Source organism: Schistocerca piceifrons, chromosome 7 (genome assembly GCF_021461385.2).
Source record: "Schistocerca piceifrons isolate TAMUIC-IGC-003096 chromosome 7, iqSchPice1.1, whole genome shotgun sequence".
In the NCBI taxonomy this organism is placed as follows: Eukaryota; Metazoa; Arthropoda; class Insecta; order Orthoptera; family Acrididae; genus Schistocerca; species Schistocerca piceifrons.
In genome coordinates this window covers 29,503,890-29,526,580 of record NC_060144.1, presented here as the reverse complement: position 1 = coordinate 29,526,580, position 22,691 = coordinate 29,503,890, and the positions used below count along the sequence as shown (strand labels likewise).

The 22,691-nt window shown below is 43.0% G+C and overlaps 1 protein-coding gene and 1 pseudogene across 1 annotated transcript in view; one reads left to right on the top strand and one right to left on the bottom strand.

Annotated features, from left to right (window-relative positions):
- The window catches only part of LOC124805404, a 150,673-nt gene that overhangs the window by 10,686 nt on the left and 117,296 nt on the right, over positions 1 to 22,691 (top strand). The window lies entirely within an intron of this gene.
- Positions 4,384 to 4,501, bottom strand: LOC124709280 (annotated as a pseudogene).

Here is a 22,691-nt window from a genome sequence, read left to right as displayed (position 1 = left end):
GGAAAAAAGGAAGTAAACGTTTTACTGTCTCAAATGTGATCACCGTAATTGTTAATACATTTATCGCACTGTGAGACTAGGCAGTCAGTGTCTTCTTGGAAAGATGTTAGCAGTTGCCTACCAAAACATGATTGTTGCCAGGCATGCACCTCTTAGTGCGAACTAAATAGTCGGCCACGAGTGTCTTTCTTCAGGGCCCCATAAACTTAATCGCATGAGGAGGTATTGGACTGTATGGAGAATGTGTGAGGGCTTCAAATGGTTGAAATAGCTCTGAGCACTGTGGGCCTTACCATCTGAGGTCATCAGTCCCCTAGACTTAGAACTACTTAAACCTAACTAACCTAAGCACATCACACACAACCATGCCCGAGGCGGGATTCGAACCTGCGACTGTAGCAGCAGCGCGGTTCCGGACTGAAGCGCCTCGAACCGCTCGGCCACAGCGGCCGGCTGAGAGGGCTTCCCAGGCAAACTTCTGCAGCGTAGTCTAAACAGCAGGCTCGCCATCTCCGGGAAAGTCATGATCGCATTTTTCTCTGACTTTTTGGAACGTAGCGTCAGAGTTAAAGCTCAACGGCACGTGGACACTCTGCAAAAATTGCAATTCGCCATCATGTCCAAACGCCCATGAACGTTGAAGGATAGCATCATTCTGCTGCAGGATAATGCCCGCCAGCATGTTGCCAAGATTGTCTCGGCTACGCTGTAAGCTCTAACACATCCTGCATACCGCCCCGACCCATGCGATTTGCGTATTTTTGAAGCCCTGAGAAAGACATTCGTGGCCATTTATTTGTTTCAGACAAAGAGGCAAAGTCATGTTTCCGTAGGTAACCGCCACACTGTTCCATGAAGACACTCGGTGTCTTATCTCACAGTGGAATAAAAGTTTTAAAAGTTACTGCATTTACTTTTGAAATAATAAGCAATTTACTTCCTATTTTGCATTTGTCTAATTTTGCTATACATACTACGAATTTTATTGGAGGACATAGACAGGATGTTAGAGAAGTCTCAAATATTTTGAGATGTAGTAGTACTCAACAAAAAAAGGAAATAAAATAAAATAAAGATAAAAGTGGAGACTCATACTTTCTGGGTCCTGATCGCCTGTCCTTAGGAGAAGCTCGGTTTTACGTCTGTCATGACATTTGTTTATAGGAGACGTTCAACATGACATCCATTATGGTAATACATCCCTCGACCCTTCGGCTTCGGAAATAGTACACTCTTCGAAGCTGACCCAGTTGTTGTTGTGTGAGTTGGAATATACTGGAGATGCCATGTTGTAATGTCTGCTCAGCGTTGACTGGAGTGGCGTAATTCAATTCCTTCCAGTGTCCCGATAACCAAAACTCTATAGGGCTGAGGTCTCGAAGCGAGAGTTCCAAGGTGTGGGGCCTCCTTCATCATCCTGTATTATCGGCGTCAAACGTTCATGCACACTGCATTGAAAATGTGCTGATGTCCCGTCTGTGCCTCTGCTGACATGGCACGTTCTTCAACATGGCAGACAACAAATGTCTGAGGTATCATGTGTGAAATTAATCTATCCGCCAAGAACGCCTGCCCAAACGTTAATTGAGATATGGTTCTGGTGATCTCTTTCTGCTATTCCTTGGAGATTTTAATCGCCCTCTGAACACAGGTGAACTAACTGAGATGAAAACAATCATATTTTGTGATATTAGTGATATTTTAATTCACTCAACATACTCAACATACATCGCTCACTCACAGAGAAGACAAAATTCTTTAATATCACCAAAGGGCACACTCAGGAGATTCTAAATATACTTATCACACCGTCCACAGTGATCTGATCTAAATTTGCGAATCTGTAATTCAAGGAGCGGTTGTAAAAGACGTCATTGAAAATTAATTATTTTCATTTTGAGCAGGTAAGGCTGGTGACATTAATGGCGAAGCGAAAATTCATGCACGTTATAAAAATGGACTATGAATGTAAGTGTGTGTGTGTGTGTGTGTGTGTGTGTGTGTGTGTGTGTGTGGTGGGGGGGGGGGGGGGGGAGGGGGGGTATTCCGCATCTCTTTCTAAGCCACTTAACCGATTTCAACCAAACTTGGTACACATATCCCTTACTATCGGGCAACAATCGCTGTGAGGTCAGAACAGCCTACCTACCACAGGTCAGGAGCTGACGTCGTAAACACCGAGACGCATAAAAAACTGCCGTATCATGCTTGACATTCAAACTTTTCACTTCTGTGCTACTAACTCTATTTGCAGGAGGAGACTAGTGTTCAACATCCCGTCGACAACGCCCCCATTAGGGATGGAGTGCAAGGTAAGAATAGGGAAGGATGGGGATGAAAATCGGCCGTGCCCTTTCAAAGGAACCATACCGATGTTTGCCCGAAGCGATTTAGGGAAATCTCGGAAAACCTAAATCTGGATAGCCGCACGGGGGATTGAACCGTCGTCCTCCCGAACTCGAGTTCAGTGCGCTAGCCACTGCGTCACTTCGCTCGGTAACTCTGTGAACAATAAATTTCGTAGACAGCGTCCACATACACCGCTAAATGCACCTACAACATTATATCGTGTTACCAAACTAAGTTCAGGCGGTGTGACGTCATAACACTGAGATCCGTGAAAAACTGCCGCGTTGCGCATGAACGTTTAATACCAGAATGAAATTTTCACTCTACAGCGGAGTGTGCGCTGATATGAAACTTCCTGGCAGATTAAAACTGTGTTGCTCAGTCGGTAGAGCACTTGCCCGCGAAAGACAAAGGTCCCGAGTTCGAGTCTCGGTCCGGCACACAGTTTTAATCTACCAGGAAGTTTCAACTTTTAATACATTTATTCTTTACTACTAAGACAGTTTTGCAGTCGAGTCAAGGAAATCCCTGACACCTGTAGACGAAACCCGTAGCCGAGTTATGAGGAGGCGTTGCCACAGAGAGCTTTACAAAATCGCGCTGTGGGCAAATGAAGCAGCTGTGCTTATACATTTGTACATTATGCATATATCTTTATATGACTGTTTACTAATTTGTAAGGTGTATTAAAAAAAAAAACATGGAAATGAAATTGTTTCGCTGTCACGGTACAGACACAGTTCACTTTTTGTTTTGGTTTCCAGTAGAAAATTGGCAAAACGAATACCTGGGCAATGCCAGATTTGTCAGGTAGTATTAAACAAGTGGTGTTGTCTGTACAGCGAAAAGAGAATAGTTTTTGTCGACGTTCGTAAGTTAGATACAAAAGAATTACAGAAGCTCTAAGTAGTCCTTTTACTAACTACGAGACAAAGCAAGAAACATGTTCACAGTAGTTTTCCAATTAGATTCTGCAAAATTGTCTGTAAAATTCAGCGTCTGCCACAAAACTATATCAACGCATTCTCCATATGTGGAGCCATTTGTGAATAAATTGCTGTCTGTATATTTTGACTTGATTTCTGTGTAGTATCTTGTAAAGAAAGTCGAATCACAAGATGAACTTACTGAGATTTTCGTTGCAATGAAAAATAAATGTTATCTTCTGGACACTGACATCAACATACGCAGAAATTCTGCATGACAGTCTTATAACTAGAACATTCCTGTGAGTTCTCAACATAATTACTGTAAAGTAGTCCATTGTATTCCCTAATTGTGCTCCCTGGTTCTGGCACTTGAATCAGGATTTAAATAAAACAACAAGATGTCTTTCAAAGCATTTTTAAATCACTCCAATGCTCTGTAAAATAGAAATGAAGCCGTTCCCGTCGAAGCTATAAAGAAACTGTCCGAGTTTCACGACTCAGCAATTCTAAAGCTCAATGTAGAAGCTGATGTGCTTACAGAGAAACGAGGACTGTGACAAAAGACACAAGTGATCTCTTTTCTGAAATAAAACTTTTGCTGTGCGTTAAAAAGATTTTCCTGAACTATGTAACAATTCCATCAGCATTGTTCACTGCAAAAAGATCATTTAATACCCTCAGGCGAATGATGAAGTAGCTGGATAGTGCAACTGGTGAAGATTGCCTTTCAACTTTATGATAATTGCAAGTTCAGAGAGGATGGGCAGGAGGGGGTGGGGATTCAAAGAGACCAATTTGGAAGGTTTAGCCATAGATAAGTTCTCTAAGACCAGACGAAACCTTCCGTTTGATTTTTATGAAGTACTGTGTATCTTACGGGTAATTATCGTTTCCTATCACAAAAGCACTCCGTCTTCAGGCGACGAGTAGCCTACCGGGACCATCCGACCGCCGTGTCATCCTCAGTTGAGGATGCGGATAGGAGGGGCGTGGGGTCTGCACACCGCTCTCCCGGTCGTTGTGATAGTATTCTTGACCGAAGCCGCTACTATTCGGTCGAGTAGCTCCTCAACTGGCATCACGAGGCTGAGTGCACCCCGAAAAATGACAACAGCGCATGCCGGCCTGGGTGGTCACCCATCCAAGTGCTGGCCACGCCCGACAGCGCTTTACTTCGGTGATCTCACGGGAACCGGTGTATCCACTGCGGCAAGGCCGTTGCCATCGTTTCCCATCAGAACACTCTAAAAAGTTAACTACATATTTAATCTTATTGTTGAGTTGTAGCTTCTACCAAAGAAAATCGGCACAACATTCTAATTACTTCCACATTTATAAGAGGCAGTCAAATGGAAACGAGACAGACTAAAAAATGTAGGTAAACTGTTCGCTACTTCAAAAGTAATCGAAATATCTGTTAATACATTTATCCTACTGTGAGACAAGGTGGTCAATGCCTCGATGGAAAAATGTTTACGGTTGACTACGGAACTATGACTGTACCCCACCTCTTCGTCCGAAGCAAATCGCCGACCACGACTGTGATGCTTCGGGACGCCAAAAATATGCAGTTCGCTTGGGGAGGGATCGGGGCGGTATGGAGGATGTGTAAGGGCTTCCCAGCGATGCATACGCGGCGTAGTCAACTTTGCCAACATACGGGTGGACATTATCGTACAACAGAATAATGCCATTTGTCAACATCCCTGAGTGTTTCGACGTCTTAACAATCGCCAATTTCTCTGCTTGCACGCCGTGTAGACTTTCGCGTACTCCGTTCAAATTTTTGCCGAGTTCTTTCCACCATGTCATCAGAAGTGCGAGGTCGAACTGGAGTCTTACCTTTCCACAAGCATCGTGTCTCTTCAAATTGGCGATATGAATGACGAATGTTTTTGGGTGCAGGTGGATCAATGCTAAAACGCTGACGAAAGCACGCTGGACCGAAATCGTTGACTAACTCTTTGCAAACTGCATCACACGAAACTCCTTCTGTTGAGCAGATTTCGTCTTACTTCTGATTGACTACGAACTTAGTAGACGCACTGACATCTAACGGGGATTTTCTGAAACTCTAGGCCACGCCCATTCAAACCGTATACATTTCCTTGCAGGCATGTAACGTGTTTCATAATTATTACCGTCCAGAATCAAGTCACTCTTTTTGAAAGATCCTGTATGATCCCTTACTCATTCTGCCGGCCGGTGTGGCCGAGCGGTTCTCGGCGCTTCAGTCTGGAACCCCGCGACCACTACGGTCGCAGGTTCGAATCCTGCCTCGGGCATGAATGTGTGTGATGTACTTAGATTAGTTAGGTTTAAGCAGTTGTAAGTTCTAGGGGACTGATGACCTCAGATGTCAAGTCCCATAGTGCTCAGAGTCGCCGGCCGGTGTGGCCGTGCGGTTTAGGCGCTTCAGTCTGGAACCGCGTGACCGCTACGGTCGCAGGTTCGAATCCTGCCTCGGGCATGGATGTGTGTGATGTCCTTAGGTTAGTTAGGTTTAAGTAGTTCTAAGTTCTAGGGGACTGATGACCACAGATGTTAAGTCCCATAGTGCTCAGAGCCATTTGAACCATTTGCTCAGAGCCATTTGAACCTCACTCATTCTTTCATTTTTAACAAAATCTGCTTGTGTCAACACATATACTGTCTAATGAAATCTTTTAAGTCACTGTAGCAAAGACAACGAGAGTCCTTCTTTTTAACTATCATAAAACATACTATGCAATGTAGATAGAAATCTGCGTCTAATATCTCAAGAAATATTTTGTATCACTTTTTCACATTCCTTCACGCACATTTTCTGTGGTCCAAACAAGACTCTCAAAAGAATAAAGCCAGTTTCACATATTCATTCACTCCTTACAATACTTTTAAACTTATACCTACTTCATTCCATCCCTATAGTTATTGTTAATCAATTTCTCTTCTCTCCCTGTACCTTGGATATTACAATTATTTCATTAAACGTCTCATCTCCCTAATATTCCTCTTACCACCTAATATTCCTCTTACCACTGTTCGCCTTTCATTGCTATCACACTCGCCAATGGAAGATTTTTAAAATGATTTTACTTTCGCACATTATTGCTTTGTGGAGTCTCCTTTCTTGACAATGAACTGCACTATCTACAAGGTAAGTTTGACACAGTGTCCTACGCAGACTGTTAACAAAGTTCCGAGCATACGGAGAAGGTTCTCAGATATGTGAGTGGCTCGAAAACTTCTTAAGTATTAGAGACCAGTACGTTTTCCGCGACGGCGAGAGTTCATCAAAGACAAAGTTATCGTCAAGAATATCCGAGGGAAGTGTTAAAGAGTAGCTCTTATTATCTACACACACAAATTGTGTGACAGGCAGCAGTCTGTGTCTGTTTGCTGATGACGCTACAGAGTACGTGAATATGACGTCGTTGAGTGACTGTAGGAGGGTGCATCATTTCTTAGACAAAATTTCTAACTGGTGTGATAAATGATAGTGTTTTAAAATGTAGAAAAATGTAAACTAATGCAAATGAAATGGGGTATCAACCCTTGACACAGTACTGTGCTGCTTGACAGCCATGGCGGTTAAATGTCTAGATGTAACGTTGCAAAATGATATGAAAGGCAACGAGCCGCTAAGGACGGTAATGGGGAAGGCGAATGGTGTAATGATTGGCAGAACTTTAGGGAAGTTAGCATAAACAGGGTGATTCACAAAGATATGAAACATTTTAATACCGGTATGTTATTCTACAAGTAAAACTAAAGAAAAAGTTCATATAAACATAGGTCCGTAAATGTTTAGTTACGGAGTTACCGCTAATAAAAGACTTTGCCTGAAATTTAGCAACTTCGCTCATATGAAGCCGTCACAAACTGTACGAGGTTAAATTAAAACACGATTTCCACTTATTTGATTGTTATTGATCTGTTGATTCTAATAAAACATGTCCAAGACGTGTATCTACAGTAGTTTTCCAGAACATACAGAGAAGCAAAGAAGTAATTTCGCAAAATTTTTAATTTATTAACTACTTGGCCCAATTTGCTTTTTATATTCCAGACAATTGCACAAAGCTTTCAAGTATTTCTCCTCTGTAAATTTGAAAGGCATCCCTATATCATAAATAATCTACAATCTACAACAGTTACTATGTGGCTTCACTTAAATGTTCTGTTGTTACTATATTGTTTCACTGAACAATACAGAAAACTAACTTGTTTCAAGGTTAGGAAGCGACTGAATCAATTCACTAACGGTTGCCGACAATCACATAAATGCTTCTACATTCTTAATGGAAATTAAACAAATTTACTTGTATAATAATTCTTGCTTCTCTGGATGTTCTGGAAAACTACTGCAGATACACGTCTGGGGCATGTTTTATTAGATTCACCAGGTCAATAACAACAAAATAAATGGAAATCGTGCTTTACTGTAACCTCGTACAGTTCTGTCATGGCTTCATATTGGCGAAGTTACTAAATTTCAGGTACAGTCTTTCATTAGCCGTACGTCTGTAACTGAAGATTTGCGGACCTACGTTTATAGGAACTTTTTTCTTTAATTTTACTTGTGGAATAACATAGTAAAATATTTGCGTATCTTCGTGAATCACCATGTACATAAAAGATACCACATATATAGGTCGCTGGAGTGACTGATTGTTGAGTACTGTTAGAGTGTTTGGAATGCATACCAGATCATATTAAAGGAAGATATCGATGCAATTCAGAGGCGGGATGCTAGATTTCTTACTGGCAGATTCGATTAACACGCAAGTATTGCCAAAATTCTTCGTGAAATCGAATGGGTATTCCTGGACGGAAGCGATGTCCTTTTCGCGGAACACTATCGAGAAAATTTAGAGAAGCAGCGTTTGAAACTAACTGTAGGACGATTCTACTGTCGGAAAAATACATTTCGCGTAAGGACAAAGAAGATAAGACAAAGTAGAGCTCGTATGGAAGCGAGTGGGACAGGATACGAAATGGCTAGCAGTGGTACAAGGTATCCACCGCCATGCACCATACGGCGATTTGCGGGTTACGTACGCCGTGCAGATGTGGAAACCTACTTTGCATGTCAAGGCCTCGGTGTCCCAACAAAATGGCCAAAACCTCGGCACGTGGACTCACTCGAAGGTCGTATACCGATCAGTAAACAACGTGTCATATTTCTTCGCCAGGCAGCAGCTCTAACTGCTTGCCATTAAATTCCACAAAATTTTTCTGGGTTATATACAGGGCCGTATTGTAATGGCTTGGGCCAACATTCAGGACACTAGTACGTAAGAGCCTTTATCAGAGTATATAAATACTAACGAGACAATGCAAATTATCTCTTGTACACTGTCTTCTCTTCTGCCCGTACAATTACTTGAAAGCAATGTTATTAAAATCTCCCTCGCCCCCCCCCCCCCCCACAAAACACACTATGGTTGATGCTGCATGTCTGTACGATCCAGACAGCCGTACCGTAGGTGCAACGACATCGAAGGGGTGTCTCTGGAGACGCCAGATCAACAAATTGTTACTGAAGAGGGACAGCAGACTTCACAGTATCCTAAGGGGCAAGGGTCTCAATGATTGACTGACCTGGCCTTCTAAAAATATCTAAGATGTCCTTGCTATGTTGTTAAACCAAAGGACTGAAAGCAAGGGAAAACTTCAGCTGTTAAATTTCACGAGGGGAAGCTACTCTACTGTGGCGTCTCATGATGACGACATCCTCTTTGGTAAAATATTACGGAGGTAATACAGTCCCCCACTCATCTCGATCGTCAGGAAACGTACAGCTCGTGTTCTACAGCTCAGAGAGTAGAATGTTAGCTACCTTAATCGGGAAGGTATGTTAGAGACCTTGCAAAGGGAACGGGTGCGTTGTAGTTACGCATAGTGCGAACTAGTAAAATACAATGGTGGGAAGAACATGATTTCTGGTCATGTGAGTACAGAGTTACCAAACAATCAAATTGAGGTAAACCATGTGTCTAATAATGTATAAGAAAATAGGAATGCAGACAAGCTACTATGAACAGCACGGTGAACGCATCACCGTCGTTAAGGTAGACACAAATGCAAGACCCAACGCAGTAGTACAAGTGCATGTGCTCCGCTTATGATGAGGAGTCTGAAGGGATGTGTGATGAGATAAAAGTAATTATTCAGTTCATTAACGGAGACGAAAATCTAATTTTCGCGTGAGGATAAAATTCCATATGGACTAGAGGAAAGGGATGAAAGAGGAAATCGCCAAGTAGAAATTTACACTGAGCACAAATAAGTTACTGAAAACGCTTGTTTTAAGAATCAAGCAAGAAGAATGAATAGATGGAAGAGCTGTGCGTAGACAGGAAGGATTCAAATAGAACATACAATCATTTTCTTCATATAGGGTACCCCAGCCGTGAATTTTTTGGAGGTCAGTGTCATGGTTCCATCTCGGCTGTTGGTTAACTAACAAGTACTTACTTCATTACGTTTCGCACGATTGTAAGGCCGATATTGGCCAAAAGTGCGAAAAGTAATAAAGTAAATACTTATCAGTTAAGGAATAACCGAAGTTGAACCATGATACCGTCCGTTTAGGTTAGACAGAGTGCTTCAGAAAGACGTTTTAAAAATTTGGGGACATATTCATTACACTAAAATAAGAAGTCCAGCGAACATAGTCTCTAAAACGCTTACCTTCACCAAGAGTTATGAGCACTTTTTCATACTCGATAATGTGAACCACATTTCTTCTACTGAAAGCTCTTTGCTTTCCGTATATATAAAGTAGGTATTATGGACCGAAACAAGGAAAAAATATCCAGTAAACAGTGGCTCTAAAATGCATAACTTGAAGAGCTATTTGCACATGTTCAATGGAGGAGATGTGTTTTACTGTAGCGAAGATGAAAAAGTGTTAGCAACTCTTATGGTATGGGTTTTAGAGTCCATGTACTTTTTTCCTTGTTTTAGTGCAAGGAAACTATCCGCAAAATTTTTGAACGTCATTCTAAAACACCTTTTATAATGTCAAGGCAGAGATTTTGAATTGCAAAACAATGCAGGGGAGATAGAGACCCTGGCTGTAATTTATTGGTTATAAACTGCAGATATATATCTGAAGAAATTGAAGAAAGCTAGGAAATTAAGGAGTTGGGACCTGGATAAACTGAAATAAGAATCATGGGTTATTGAGAGTCTCACTACGTAACAATTGATAGAAACATATAATGTGAGTACAAAAGAGGACGAACCGATAGCTTCGAGAGATGTAATAATGAAGGTAGCAGAGCGTCGACAAACAAAACATAAGGCTCGGTAGAAATCCTTTTAATCGACTTGGAGCAGGTAAAAGGGAATACAGACGTTCAACAAATAAGAGTAACAGGAAGTCCTGAATGGCCAGGTAGAAATAGATAGAGATGACATGCAAATCAAGTATGACTATGGGAAAGGTAGATGTCAGCTGTTGGAAAATTGAAGAGCTTTTGGAGAAAAGGGAAGTAGCTGTACGAATACGAAGAGCTCAGATGGTAGGCAAGTGCTAAACAGAGGAAGAAAAGCTGGAAAGTGGAATATACAGAAGGGTTACATAAAGGAATGAAACTTGAAGATAATAGTATCGAAATGGAAGATGAGTTGATCAAGACGAGAAGAATTTGTCAAAGCCCTGAAAGACTTTTTTTGTAAAACGTCATTCTAAAACATCTTCTAAACTTTAGTCCCTGGAGTAAATGACATTCCCTTAGAATTAATGAGTCTCTTGAAGAGCCAACCATAACAAAATTATTTCATCTGGCTTGCAGGGTATGTGGGACAAGCGAAATACACTCAGACTTCAAAAAGAATGCAATAATTGGAATTTCAGAGCAAGCTGTTACTGACAAGTGTAAATATTGGCGAAGCACCAATTTAGTAAGACATTGTTGCAAAATACTGAGACAAAGTATTTAGAGAATAATGGAAAGAGTAGTAGAAGACGACCTCAGGGAAAACCAGTTTGGATTCCGGTGAAGTGTAGGAATATGTGAGCCAGCCTGCTGAGCTAAGTTAGAATGACCAAAGACAAACTTGCAATTAAAACATTTCTACGTTTAGAGCAAACTTTTTGCAATGATGACTGGAAGACATTCTTCGAAATTCTGAAGATACCAAGGATAAAATGCAGAGCGAAAAAGGTTAATTTAACTTGCACAAAGACTAGACTGCAGATACAACAGTTGATTCACATGAATGTACATTGAGCAAGCTGCGAAGGACACCAAGGAGAAAGTTTATAGGCTTCAGACAAAGTACTTGGAAGATCAGTTGAACTGAATACATAGTGTCTTGAAAATAGATTATATGACGAATATTAACGAAAGTAAAACAAGGATAATTAATTAATTAAATCAGGTGATGCTGAAGGACTTGGATAAGGAAACGAGACAGTAAAAGTAGTCGATAAAGTTTGATATTTGGAAGCAAAGTAACTGATGATGTCTGAAGCAGAGATAATACAAAATGCTGACTGCCAATAGCAGGAAAACCACTTCCGAAAAAATTAAATTTATTAACATCTAATACTGAAACGTGGACGATAAGCACTTCAGCCAAGAATTGGATAAAAGTTTTTGAAATGTACTGCTACAGAAGAATACTCAGACGGGTAGCTCTAGTAACTAATGAAGAGGTATTGAATCTCATCAGGGAAAAAAGAACTGTGACAAAAAGGATTTTGCGGTACAACCTGACTAATTAAGGGGTGATGTCACAAATCTTGAAGCGTAAAGGAATCGTCAATTACGCAGTGGAGGGAAGTGTGGGACAGAAATTGAAGACGTAGATCAAGGCTTAAGTGTAGTAGGCAGGGTCAGGTGGATGTGCACAGTAATTCTGATGCAGAGATGAAGAGACTTGCACATTAAAGACTAGCGACGGGAGCTGCATCAAACCAGTCCTCAGACTAAGTATTGTGACAACAAGTTTACTCCCTTACTTTAGTGTTCTTCCAGGGCGAATCTATGACGACATCTGAGATATACTTGATGCTCGTGCTCTTTTTGCCGTGTTCTGTTGGGTCGCCTCGCCTCTCCGATGTAACCTACCCGACACTCGCAACTCATCCCTGCCGGACGATGTGGCCGAGCGGTTCTAGGCGCTACAGTCTGGAACCGCGCGACCGCTACGGTCGCAGGTTTGAATCCTACCTCAGGCATGGATGTGTGACATGTCCTTAGGTTAGTTAGGTTTAAGTAGTTCTAAGTTCTAGGGGACTGATGACCTCAGCAGTTAAGGCCCATAGTGCTCAGAGCCATTTTGAACAAGTCATCCCGTAAATTGTCGGCGAGTGCAGCGTGTTGACGAGAACCTTCGCAGGTTACAACAGCTCTCTAATTTTGCTGCTGACCCCACAAATTGGTTCAATGCCCACTCGACAATGAATTTTCCTCACATCTGTGCTAACCGCCATCGGATAGCGCGAGAGCAGGATTACGTCACGAAAGCAGCTCCTTCCAGATACGCCAATTTGCATGAGTAAAATGCAGTCTTAGTTATTATTATTATTATTTTCGATTATTCCCATTTAAGAGAGCGTTTGAACTTGAATTCCTTCATGATGATTGTTTATGTTTTTTCTGTGCCCAAATTTTCTTCATGTGTTCATTGTGTTGTTTCTTTCGCTCCGCTGTCCATTTGCATCCTGGTCTCTTCTGTGTTGTGCTGTCAAATTTATGTTATTTGATGATGTTCCTGAATTCAGTTCTATTTTCCGCATCGTTTACTGTTATGTGTGCTTGTCTGAGGTCCTCTTCAACTTCTTTTATCCATTTTGTTTTTCCCCTGCCTGAGTTGATGACTTTAAGAATCCGCTTTGAAATTCTGTTTTCATTCATCCTGTGGATATGTCCGTAGAACTGCATTCTTCTTCTCCTTATTGTATCCGTAATCTTGTCTGTGTATTTATATAATTCTGATGTTGGTCTCTTCTTCCAGATTCCTTGCTCTTGTATCGGGCCAAAAATTTTCCTGAGAATTTTCCTTTCTTGTTTCTCTATTTCTTTGATTTTAGTCTGCCCACCTATTTGTGTTGTTTCAGATGCATACAGTGCCTCCTGAAGTACGACAGCGTTGTAGTGCCTCAATTTTGCGTTAATGGATATGGACTTTTTGTTATAATAGTTCCACGTGAGTTTATATGCTTTCTGTAGTTTTTTTATTCTTTCCTTATTGGCCTATAGGTTGATCCCTGATGGCTGGATGATTTCTCCCAGGTACTTAAAATGTGGTATTTGTACGATTTTCCCATGGGTTGTCACAATAGGCAATTTGTCTTGTGGCACTCTTTCTATGTACTGGGTTTTCTTATATGACATTTGCAGGCCAGTTCTTTGTGCAATTTCGTGTAACTTCTCTATGGCGTTAGTGGCTTCTTTTCTATTATTTGTGAGGATTGCAAGGCCTACCGCAAAAGCTAAACACTTCACATTGAATCTATTATCTTTTCTAATGCCAATTTGGATTCCTTTGACTTCTTTTTCCCATGTCCTGATAATTTTTCAAGAATGATATTAAAGAGTAATGGTGAAAGTCCGTCATCCTGTCGCACTCCAGTTTGGGTTTCAAATGGTTCCGAGATATCCCCCATAAATTTAACCTTGGAGACTGTGTCAGTTAATGTTTCCCGAATGATTGCTCTTGTCTTTCTGTCAATGCTGAATTCTTCCAGCGTCTTGCAGAGCGCTACTCTGTCTATTGAGTCGTAGGCCTTTTTAAAATCTACAAAAGTGGCCACTGTGTTTCGGGTGTTTCTCATCTGGAGAATCATTTTCAGATTCCAGATCTGCTCTATGCATGATCGTCCCTTGCGAAAACCAGCCTGGTGTTCTCCTATTTGTGGGTCAGCTTGTTCTTCTAATCTATTCATGAGAACTTTTGATAGGATTTTATATGTGACCGGTATGAGTGAGATACCCCTGTAATTATTTGGTTCAGTTTTGTCCCCTTTTTTTTAGCCTGCATAACATATTATTTTTTAGTTATTATTATTATTATTATTAATGAACATCAGACCCCATAGATTTCACTTCTAACATCACTTCACTCCTAACACCGTACCTTACGCCGAATTTTAGGTACACTCTTTTTAAAGAATATCGCGCAGGAGTGAAGACAGTATATAAGAGTTATGTTACATTGCCCCAGTTGTGTTCACATCTCGGAGAAAGTCACTTCCAGTAATATCAGAAACATTGATTCAGTATTTTATAATGTGACTAGCTGAGTACCCACCGTTGCCCAGGCCAGGTTTGTATTTATTCCTGTCTTCTATTACTTTATCTCGTCCTTCCCCTTCTCTCTGGCCAAGTCCTCCTTCAGCCTCTCTCTACATCTCCTCCACCCTCTCGACCCCCCTCCCCACTCAATATTCTCCTGCCCCTCTCTCTGTCCATGTGTTCCTCCCTCTCTCTGTCCTTCTGTTCCTTTTCCGTCTATGCGGAACTACCTGGGGATCTTCAGCAACCACCCTGCGATCTTCAACTCTGGACTTGATGTACTCAAGTGCTGAGTATTGTGCATCTGTTTGGACGAACAGTCATCATACAAGGCTTGTTGATACCCAGCTGAATACGACAATGCCCATTAATACCTGGAGTAATCAGATATACTCCAGTTCATTGGCTTCCACTGTTAACCGGTATAATGCCTCCTGATCTACGCAAATGCACTGCCCTTATGAGAGAATTCCACAAGATCTCCAGGAATTCTAACCTACCCGCGCGTAGCGACCTGCTACTTTTAAATCGTAAGAGACTGAAATCACGCCATGCAACTCTGTGCGATGCTGCTGACATGGTTGCTAAGGATTTCAAAACTCTTGAAGAATGGAAAGGTCGGTGGGAAGCAGTGACAGATGTGCGCCTGCATAACATCTTCTCAGGTGCTAAACTTCCAAGTGGATTCGACCTACCACTCAAGACCTGGACTACTCTCAACAGAATCCGTACCGGCCATGGCCGATGCATGGATGCTCTAAGTGGGAGAAGCTGCCTAATGCAGCCTGTGACTGCGGGGCTCCATACCAGACTGTTCACCACATTGTCAGTGAATGCAGGATTTGAGCCTATCACGGCGCCAAAGAGGACTTCCTGCTAGCAACTCCAGATGCAGTGCGCTGGATTGAAGGACTGGATATTCAGTTGTAAAGACAAACTTAAGTTTCTTGTGTGTCAATATGTAAATATGCATATGTAATTTTATTTCATGATATGTCTGTATTAGCCATACGCTAAATAATAACTTTCCCCTCTATTCATCTCCTCCTCCCCTCTCATTTCCCATCTCCTCCTTCCCCTCTGAACATCTCCTCCTCCCCTCCCCTGTTCATCCTCTCCCATTTCCTTTCTCTGTCCATCTCGTCCTCTCCTCTCTTTCCATTAATCTCTGCCTCTTCTCTTTCACTTCCCACTTCCTCCTCCTCCTTTGTCTGTCGATCTCCTCCCCTTTCTTTTCCCATTTCCTCTTCCCCTCTCCCTGTTCATCTCCTCCTCTCCCTCTCTCAGCCTTTCTCTTCCCTTCCTCCTACTGCCTCTGTCCATCTTCTCCCCTTTCTTTGCCCATGTCCTCTTCCCCTCCCTCTGTTTATCTCCTCCTCCCCCTCTCTCAGCCTCTCTCTTCCTCCTACTGCCTCTATCCCTCCTCTTGCTGTCTCTTCCTCCTCCTCTCCCCCTTCTCTATCCCTTTCCACCCCCCTTCTATCTGTCCATCACTTCATCCCCTTGTCTGTGTCCATCTCCACCCTCGTACTCATTGTCTGTCCGTGTCCCCTCCCCCCCTCTTTTCTCTCTCTTCATGTTATCGCCACCACCGCGATAGGAGGCTTGTGATTTTTACTCCCACGCTATTTCTTTCCAGATTGTAGCTAAAAGTATGTCAAATTGGGTTGAAATCGTTCCAAGGGTTCAGGATGGTCCTTCTACTCGTGATTTGATCCGAGTACGCAATTGCTGAATATTTTTCACATATTTTTAACGTGTTTCATAGGTATTTGTTCATATATTTTACCTGTATCTAGCGAATTTCGCCCTGCAGTCCCGTTTACACGTAATTCTATGTTTATGACGTGATATCTCCTCAACTATGCGCTGTACAATGATGTAATGTTGCGTATACATTCAGTGTTGTACGAGACTACTGTCTGCGAGATGAGTTGTGAATAGAGTTAGCAGTAAAGGAGTAATAGATTAAAATGTCTTGCATGCCGCCACAGTTTTTCAGCCGTCTCAAAGCTTCTGACGTCACACCTCCTGAACTATGGGCTGTACAGTGACTTTATTTATTTATATACTAAAATGGTATCCGTTCTTTCGGGCACTGTTTGTGCATTCGCACAGAAGGAGAAGATGGTCAAGTGGCCGGTGATCCTTAACTATATATATATACTAAGATGGTATCTGTTCTTTCGGACGTGTCCGAAAGAACAGATACCATCGGTGACCATGCAGCTCGTTAGAATGAAATTACAATGAAATGAACACCCTTAGCTGCCTACAGGCGTTAACAAACAGTGCCCGAACTCTTACGGGAATCGGCAACGCGCCGCGAGTAATGAGTATAATAGGCGGGGGCACTACGAATGTAGTGCGGGACAATACGTTGAGAAGATGTGTTTCGCGGGAGGCGTGCCAGAGATAAATCCCTGCAGTCGCGCTATCATCTGTGTCCTCGGTGGCTCAGATGGACGATCCGCTCACGGAGTGAAACACACACGGTACTTGATTTGATATCAACGTACGGCACTGCAGCGGGCAGTACCATGAATGTGGCTAAATCCGCGGCAGTGTCCATTGGACGCGGCCTCTCACACGCCGACTTAGCACCTCTCCCGTGTGTACAAAAACTACGATACCTTGGTATTACTTTCACCTCCACCGTGCGCCGCTCCGCTGCCATCAATTTTCGGCGTGCACTGCAAACTATCCGCACGACGGTGAGACAAAATCTTCTCCGACGACTCGATTCTTTACAACGTGTCCAATACCTCAATCAACATGTGGCGTCCAGAATGGTCCACATCGCACAGGTCCTTCCGCTGCCATCAACAATTGGACGCAGCCTCCAGGCTGCCTTCGGATACTTCCTTACGGCCGGTACGCTCTTTAAGGTCCGCTACGACACGCTCACCCTTCCCACGCGAGCGGGAGGCCTCGGTCTTGTCAACGTGCGACTCCGAGCGGCGTCCTTGTACATGTCCACCATGCACAAGCAGTGGCACGGGGGCAGCTCCATTACGCGCAGCTTGCTAGAAATTCTTGTACCCGCAACCATAACACCACCAGTACCAGTCGGACACATCAAGCACCATCTGGCGCACATTTCTGCTTTCATCGTCGACTTTAGTTACGCTCACACACACTTACCGACCACGCGTTCTCCTCAACCTAAAGATTTTTACACCCCACTGCTTCGTTCCATATCCAACAACAATATTGAAGTGAAACATTGGTCCAAGCGGTGGCCCACGGTTTGGCGTCATATCCACCAGCCTTTTCTTCCCTCCCACGTCCGGGCAACATGGTACCAAGTCGCAAATGAAAAATTCGCCACAAATCATCGCCTTCACGCCATCGGACTACTGGACTCTCCACTTTGTTCCATTTGCCACCTCGTGGATGACGATGTCCATCAACTGACTTGTGCTGCCACCAGTGACGTCTGGAAACTGGCCCGACAGTTCGTTGCCTGTTACCTCCGTGTTCCGCCGGACTCGATTGACCCATGGACTTTTATCCATCCTGAGAATACTTATTTCGCCGCCGCCAAAAATCATGCGATTGTATGGGTCAAGGGATGGACAATCACCTACATGTATAATGATGGCGACAAATCACGCCTTGATTTCTGGAAGTACTTACAAACCGCCCACAGTCAAGTCGAACACCGACCGCGCTACCGCGCCTTCTTCGCCAATTACCTACATGCGATCTTTACTTCACCCCCGCTCAGTTGGATGGTGCCCCACGCCGACAGCGCTCCCGCCCCCCCTGCTGACCTCTGAGACTCCCCGCGCTACTTTATATATTGTAACCCACAGTGGAGTAGGCGCATGGACACGCGCCTCCTTTCGTTTATGCACTATACCAGAACACAGTGGTTTTTCCCTCACTCCACTGTATATTGCTTCACACCTCTTGCTTACATCAGGATTATTATTCTTTTTTTCCTACACCTTGTACATAAAAACAAACAAAAAATTACTCGCCTGGCACGAGTATAATGTCTTGTGTTATTTTCGCCGGAAGGATGGCATTTCTGTTGTATTTAAGTTTGTACCAATAAAGATCTTTTGTTAATTTACCATGTTCCTGCTAAAAAAAAACTTAATAATAAAATAAAAATAAATATAAAAGCTACTTTGAGGGAGTGATTCAGGGACGGGAGGGGGGAGACATCGCGGCCGGGCCTCGGGTTCCGACCCCTGCCCGCCTTGTCTCCACCTACTCATAACTGAACACTCTTTTAAAAAAAAAAAAAAAAAAAAAAAAAAAAAGATGGATAGAGCGTCTGCCATGTACGCTGGAGATCCCGGGTTCCAGACCCGGTCAGGGTACACATTTTCATCTGTCCCCGTTGACGTATGTTAACACCTGTAGGCAGCTAAGGGTGTTCATTTCATTGTAATTTTATTTATTTATTGTAAATTCAGTGGCACATGTAGGTACGATCAGTGAAATGTATTGCGCACAGAGTTAGTAGTTAAGATGTAATACATCAAAACGCCATACGAGATGCAGCAGTATCTCAGAATTTGGCGTCATACTTCCTGAACTAGGAGCTGTAAAATGGTAGGCACAGTCAGAAATCAACGTGGATACTGTCTGCGAAATGTGTCGCGAATAGAGTTAGCAGCAAAGAACTTATAAATTAAAACGCCATGCACCATGCGGCAGTTTTTCACGCATTTCCGTATTTGAAGTCGTGAATTATATGTTCAAATGGTTCAAATGTCTCTGAGCACTATGGGACTTAACTACTGCGGTCATCATTCCCTTAGAACTACTTAAACCTAATTAACCTAAGGACATCACACACATCCATGCCCGAGGCAGGATTCGAACCTGCGACCGTAGCGGTCGCGCGGCTCCAGACTGTAGCGCCTAGAACCGCTCGGCCACCCCGGCCGGCTAATGTAATTATTTCGCCGTTATGTGGAGGTCCTCCAAAGCAGTATCTCCGTAGAACCGTAGTAATAATTAAAACGGCATGTTTCATTTGGCAAATTTACTGTATGAACAGCGAGAATGTGGCAAGCAATAAGCTTTTTTCCTTTCGTGAATCTGTTGGGATAAACAGCGAGAAAAAGTTTGGTAAAGTTTGTTGGAAGTCACTAAGAGCTCTAATTCTCAAACACTGGACTCCTGAAGTATGCATGTTCACTCATCGTAGGCTACACTACTTTTTCATCCCCACCTGCTTGATAAGTAGGTGGTTGTTACCCCACAGCGATTATTGCCAGACAGTAAGTGATATGTGTACCAAGTTTCATTGCTATTGGTCCATTGGTTTAAGAGGAGATGGGGAACATACACATATATATACTTATACTTAACTGAAGGCATTGAATATCTCGAAGACTACGTATTGTATCAAAAAAAGCTATAATTCCAAATTGTTTATCTCGGAGGGGGACATCCATACTGGACCCGCTATCCCACCCGGTGCGTGGAAGTGGGCGGCAACTTTGAAATCTGCAATAGTAACCCCCGTTTCTTACCGAGATCACGATTCTGCGGAAAAATCTGCAAACGAACTTTCTTCGTTTCGCCACAGATGGCGCTGCAATCGGAGGAATAGAATTGCGTACACTATCGTAATTTACGACCTGCTATTCAATTGCCCTTGGGTATCCAATGGCACGTGGGACTCCTCCTCCATACTGCGAGGATAGCACTGGCCAGTATTTCATAGCTACTCGATGTGCCGCCGTGGCTGTGTAGAGAACTACGACGTATTATAACACGCGGTACACTGCGACCAGAGCCCGTGTATCGTGCAGACGTAGAACAGACAGCGGCTCTAAGCATTACAGTACTTGCGCAGTCTTTATTGCTTGCACACCTACCTATCATTTGGAGTACAGACGTGCAAGTGGACGATGAATGTTGGAACTACAGAAGAAAAAATTGAAATGATCTTGATTTACTGACAACGTAGGAGAAATGTTGAGCCTTGTATGCCGAGCGTTTTCCGGAGAAAGCTAGCTCTCGTCCGTTCTTTTACAAGGTTGTGAGCACCTTCGTGTCTCAAGACACCTTACGTATGGGCAAAAGGAAATGTGTAAAATGTGTTACAGGAGAAGTTAATGTGAAATGGCTGTACTGGCGGCAGTGCACCACAACCCACGGATAAGCGCACGGAAATTAGCCTACACCACGATTCCGGTATGTCCGAAGGTAGTATTGTCACTATACTGCCTCATCAAAGGTATCATCCACACCACGTGTCACTGCAACAAGAACTTCATGGCGCCGATTTCTACATCCAGGTAGTGTATTGTGAATAGGTACGCCAACTAATGCGAGCGTCCCCGACGTTCTTTGCCAGGATACTATTGTTATATGCGTCTATTTTCACAAACCACGGTAGCGTTGTTAACCGGCATAACATGTATTACTGGAGTGTAGACAATGCCCACAGGTTACGGCGAGTTGACCATCTACGTCCTTGGTCGATTAATGTAGGGTGTAACATCATAGGGAACGAAGTTATAGGTCCGTATTTTATCGACTGCCCGTTGAATGGACGGAAATACAAAACGTTGCTGGAACAGGAACTACCGGCACTACTGCAGGATGTTCCCCTGGACATTCGACAACGTATGTGGTTTAAGCATGATGGTTGGCCAGCGCATTACGCTGATGAAGCATGGGAGGTATTAGACCGTGTTATCAGTGGTCGGAGGATCGGCAGAGATGGTTCTATTAATTGGTCCTCTAGGTCACCGGATTTGACGTCACCGGATTTCTTACTTGGGGATATTTGAGAGATAAGGTGTTCCAGCAGGTGTCAAAGGCTGTAAAGATATGGTCAACCATGCCAGAAACTCCTGTGCTGATATTCCCGCAGATAAGTTTCTAGCATGTGTACGGTCATTTGAAAAGCGGATCACTTCGTGTATTGAAGTTGGCGGTACTGTGTTTGAACACTTTACTCTAATTGGAAAAGTAGAGTAGCTATCGTCTCGAGCCACGGCCACAGTGGCGCTTTGAGTAGTCTCCTGTTCGATATGTTGGAGGAGTACAATGTTGCTAATGGGGTGTGTTATGAAATGTTGGCCTGTTCTGATCTCGCAGCGTGATAAGTGAGTTCCGACGTGCCACTGCACATTCAAGGATCATTTAGTAGCACGTCGTAAATTACGATTGTGTACCCATTTCTACTCCTCCGATTACAGTGCCATCTGTGGCTAAATGAATAAAATGCTTCACCCAAAACGTACGCAGATTTTGCCTACAATAGTAATCCGAAATAAAAAATTGGGGGTTCCCATTGAAGATTTCAAAGTTGCTCCTGCCACCCACGCACGGAGTGGAGTGGGGTGTCGAGCGTGGTATCATTGGTTGTCCCAGTCCGAGACAAACAAATTGGAATTATAATTTTTTTTATCCGATGCGTAGTTTCCGAGAAATTTCAATGTCTTCAGTTAAAATGAACAGCCTGTATATGTACACCCACTTTTACAGTATGTGTTGATGTGATCTACAAGCCAGAAGAATGTGGGTGCCTTATGCTTGGGATATCCCAAGGTAGTATAATCTTCTTTCCATTGTTACTTATTTATCATTACAATAACATACTTTAAATAGCAAACTTGAGCGGTACTATTGCTTTAAATATATGCAGCCGTGATGTTCTTGCAGTCTGTACATTTCTAATCGCATAATTAAACTTCCAACAAAAGGACATTTTTTGTACATTCCCTGCTTCACCATGTCCGATCATCCACACCTCATTCCTTCTGGTTCTCAGGTAGCAGCCTTCCTGGGACCATAGGTTTTCTATCTGGCTCACTCCAAATGCACTGACATCACGAACCTTGCCAACACTGCACTGTCTTCTACGGTGTACGGGTCATACACTTCATAAACACTTCTACAGTGTCCAGTGGATGTTGCGTGGAAGCAACATCAACCACGATGACAGAAATTTGGCTGTCTGTGTGACTCCTCGAGCTCTATACTCACTCTTACCTATTTCTTACGATTGATACGCAAAATATGCCATTGAGGCAGCAGCGTTATTACACAGTTAAAAGAATTCTCTAATTTTATCCAGTAGGATAACCGAGAATAATCTCACCTTATGGCCAAAGATTCCCGTTTAAATTTCCTGAGCATCACTGTCAGACTATCGTATCGGCTTTATCGATCTGTTACGATCCTAACTGTGAAT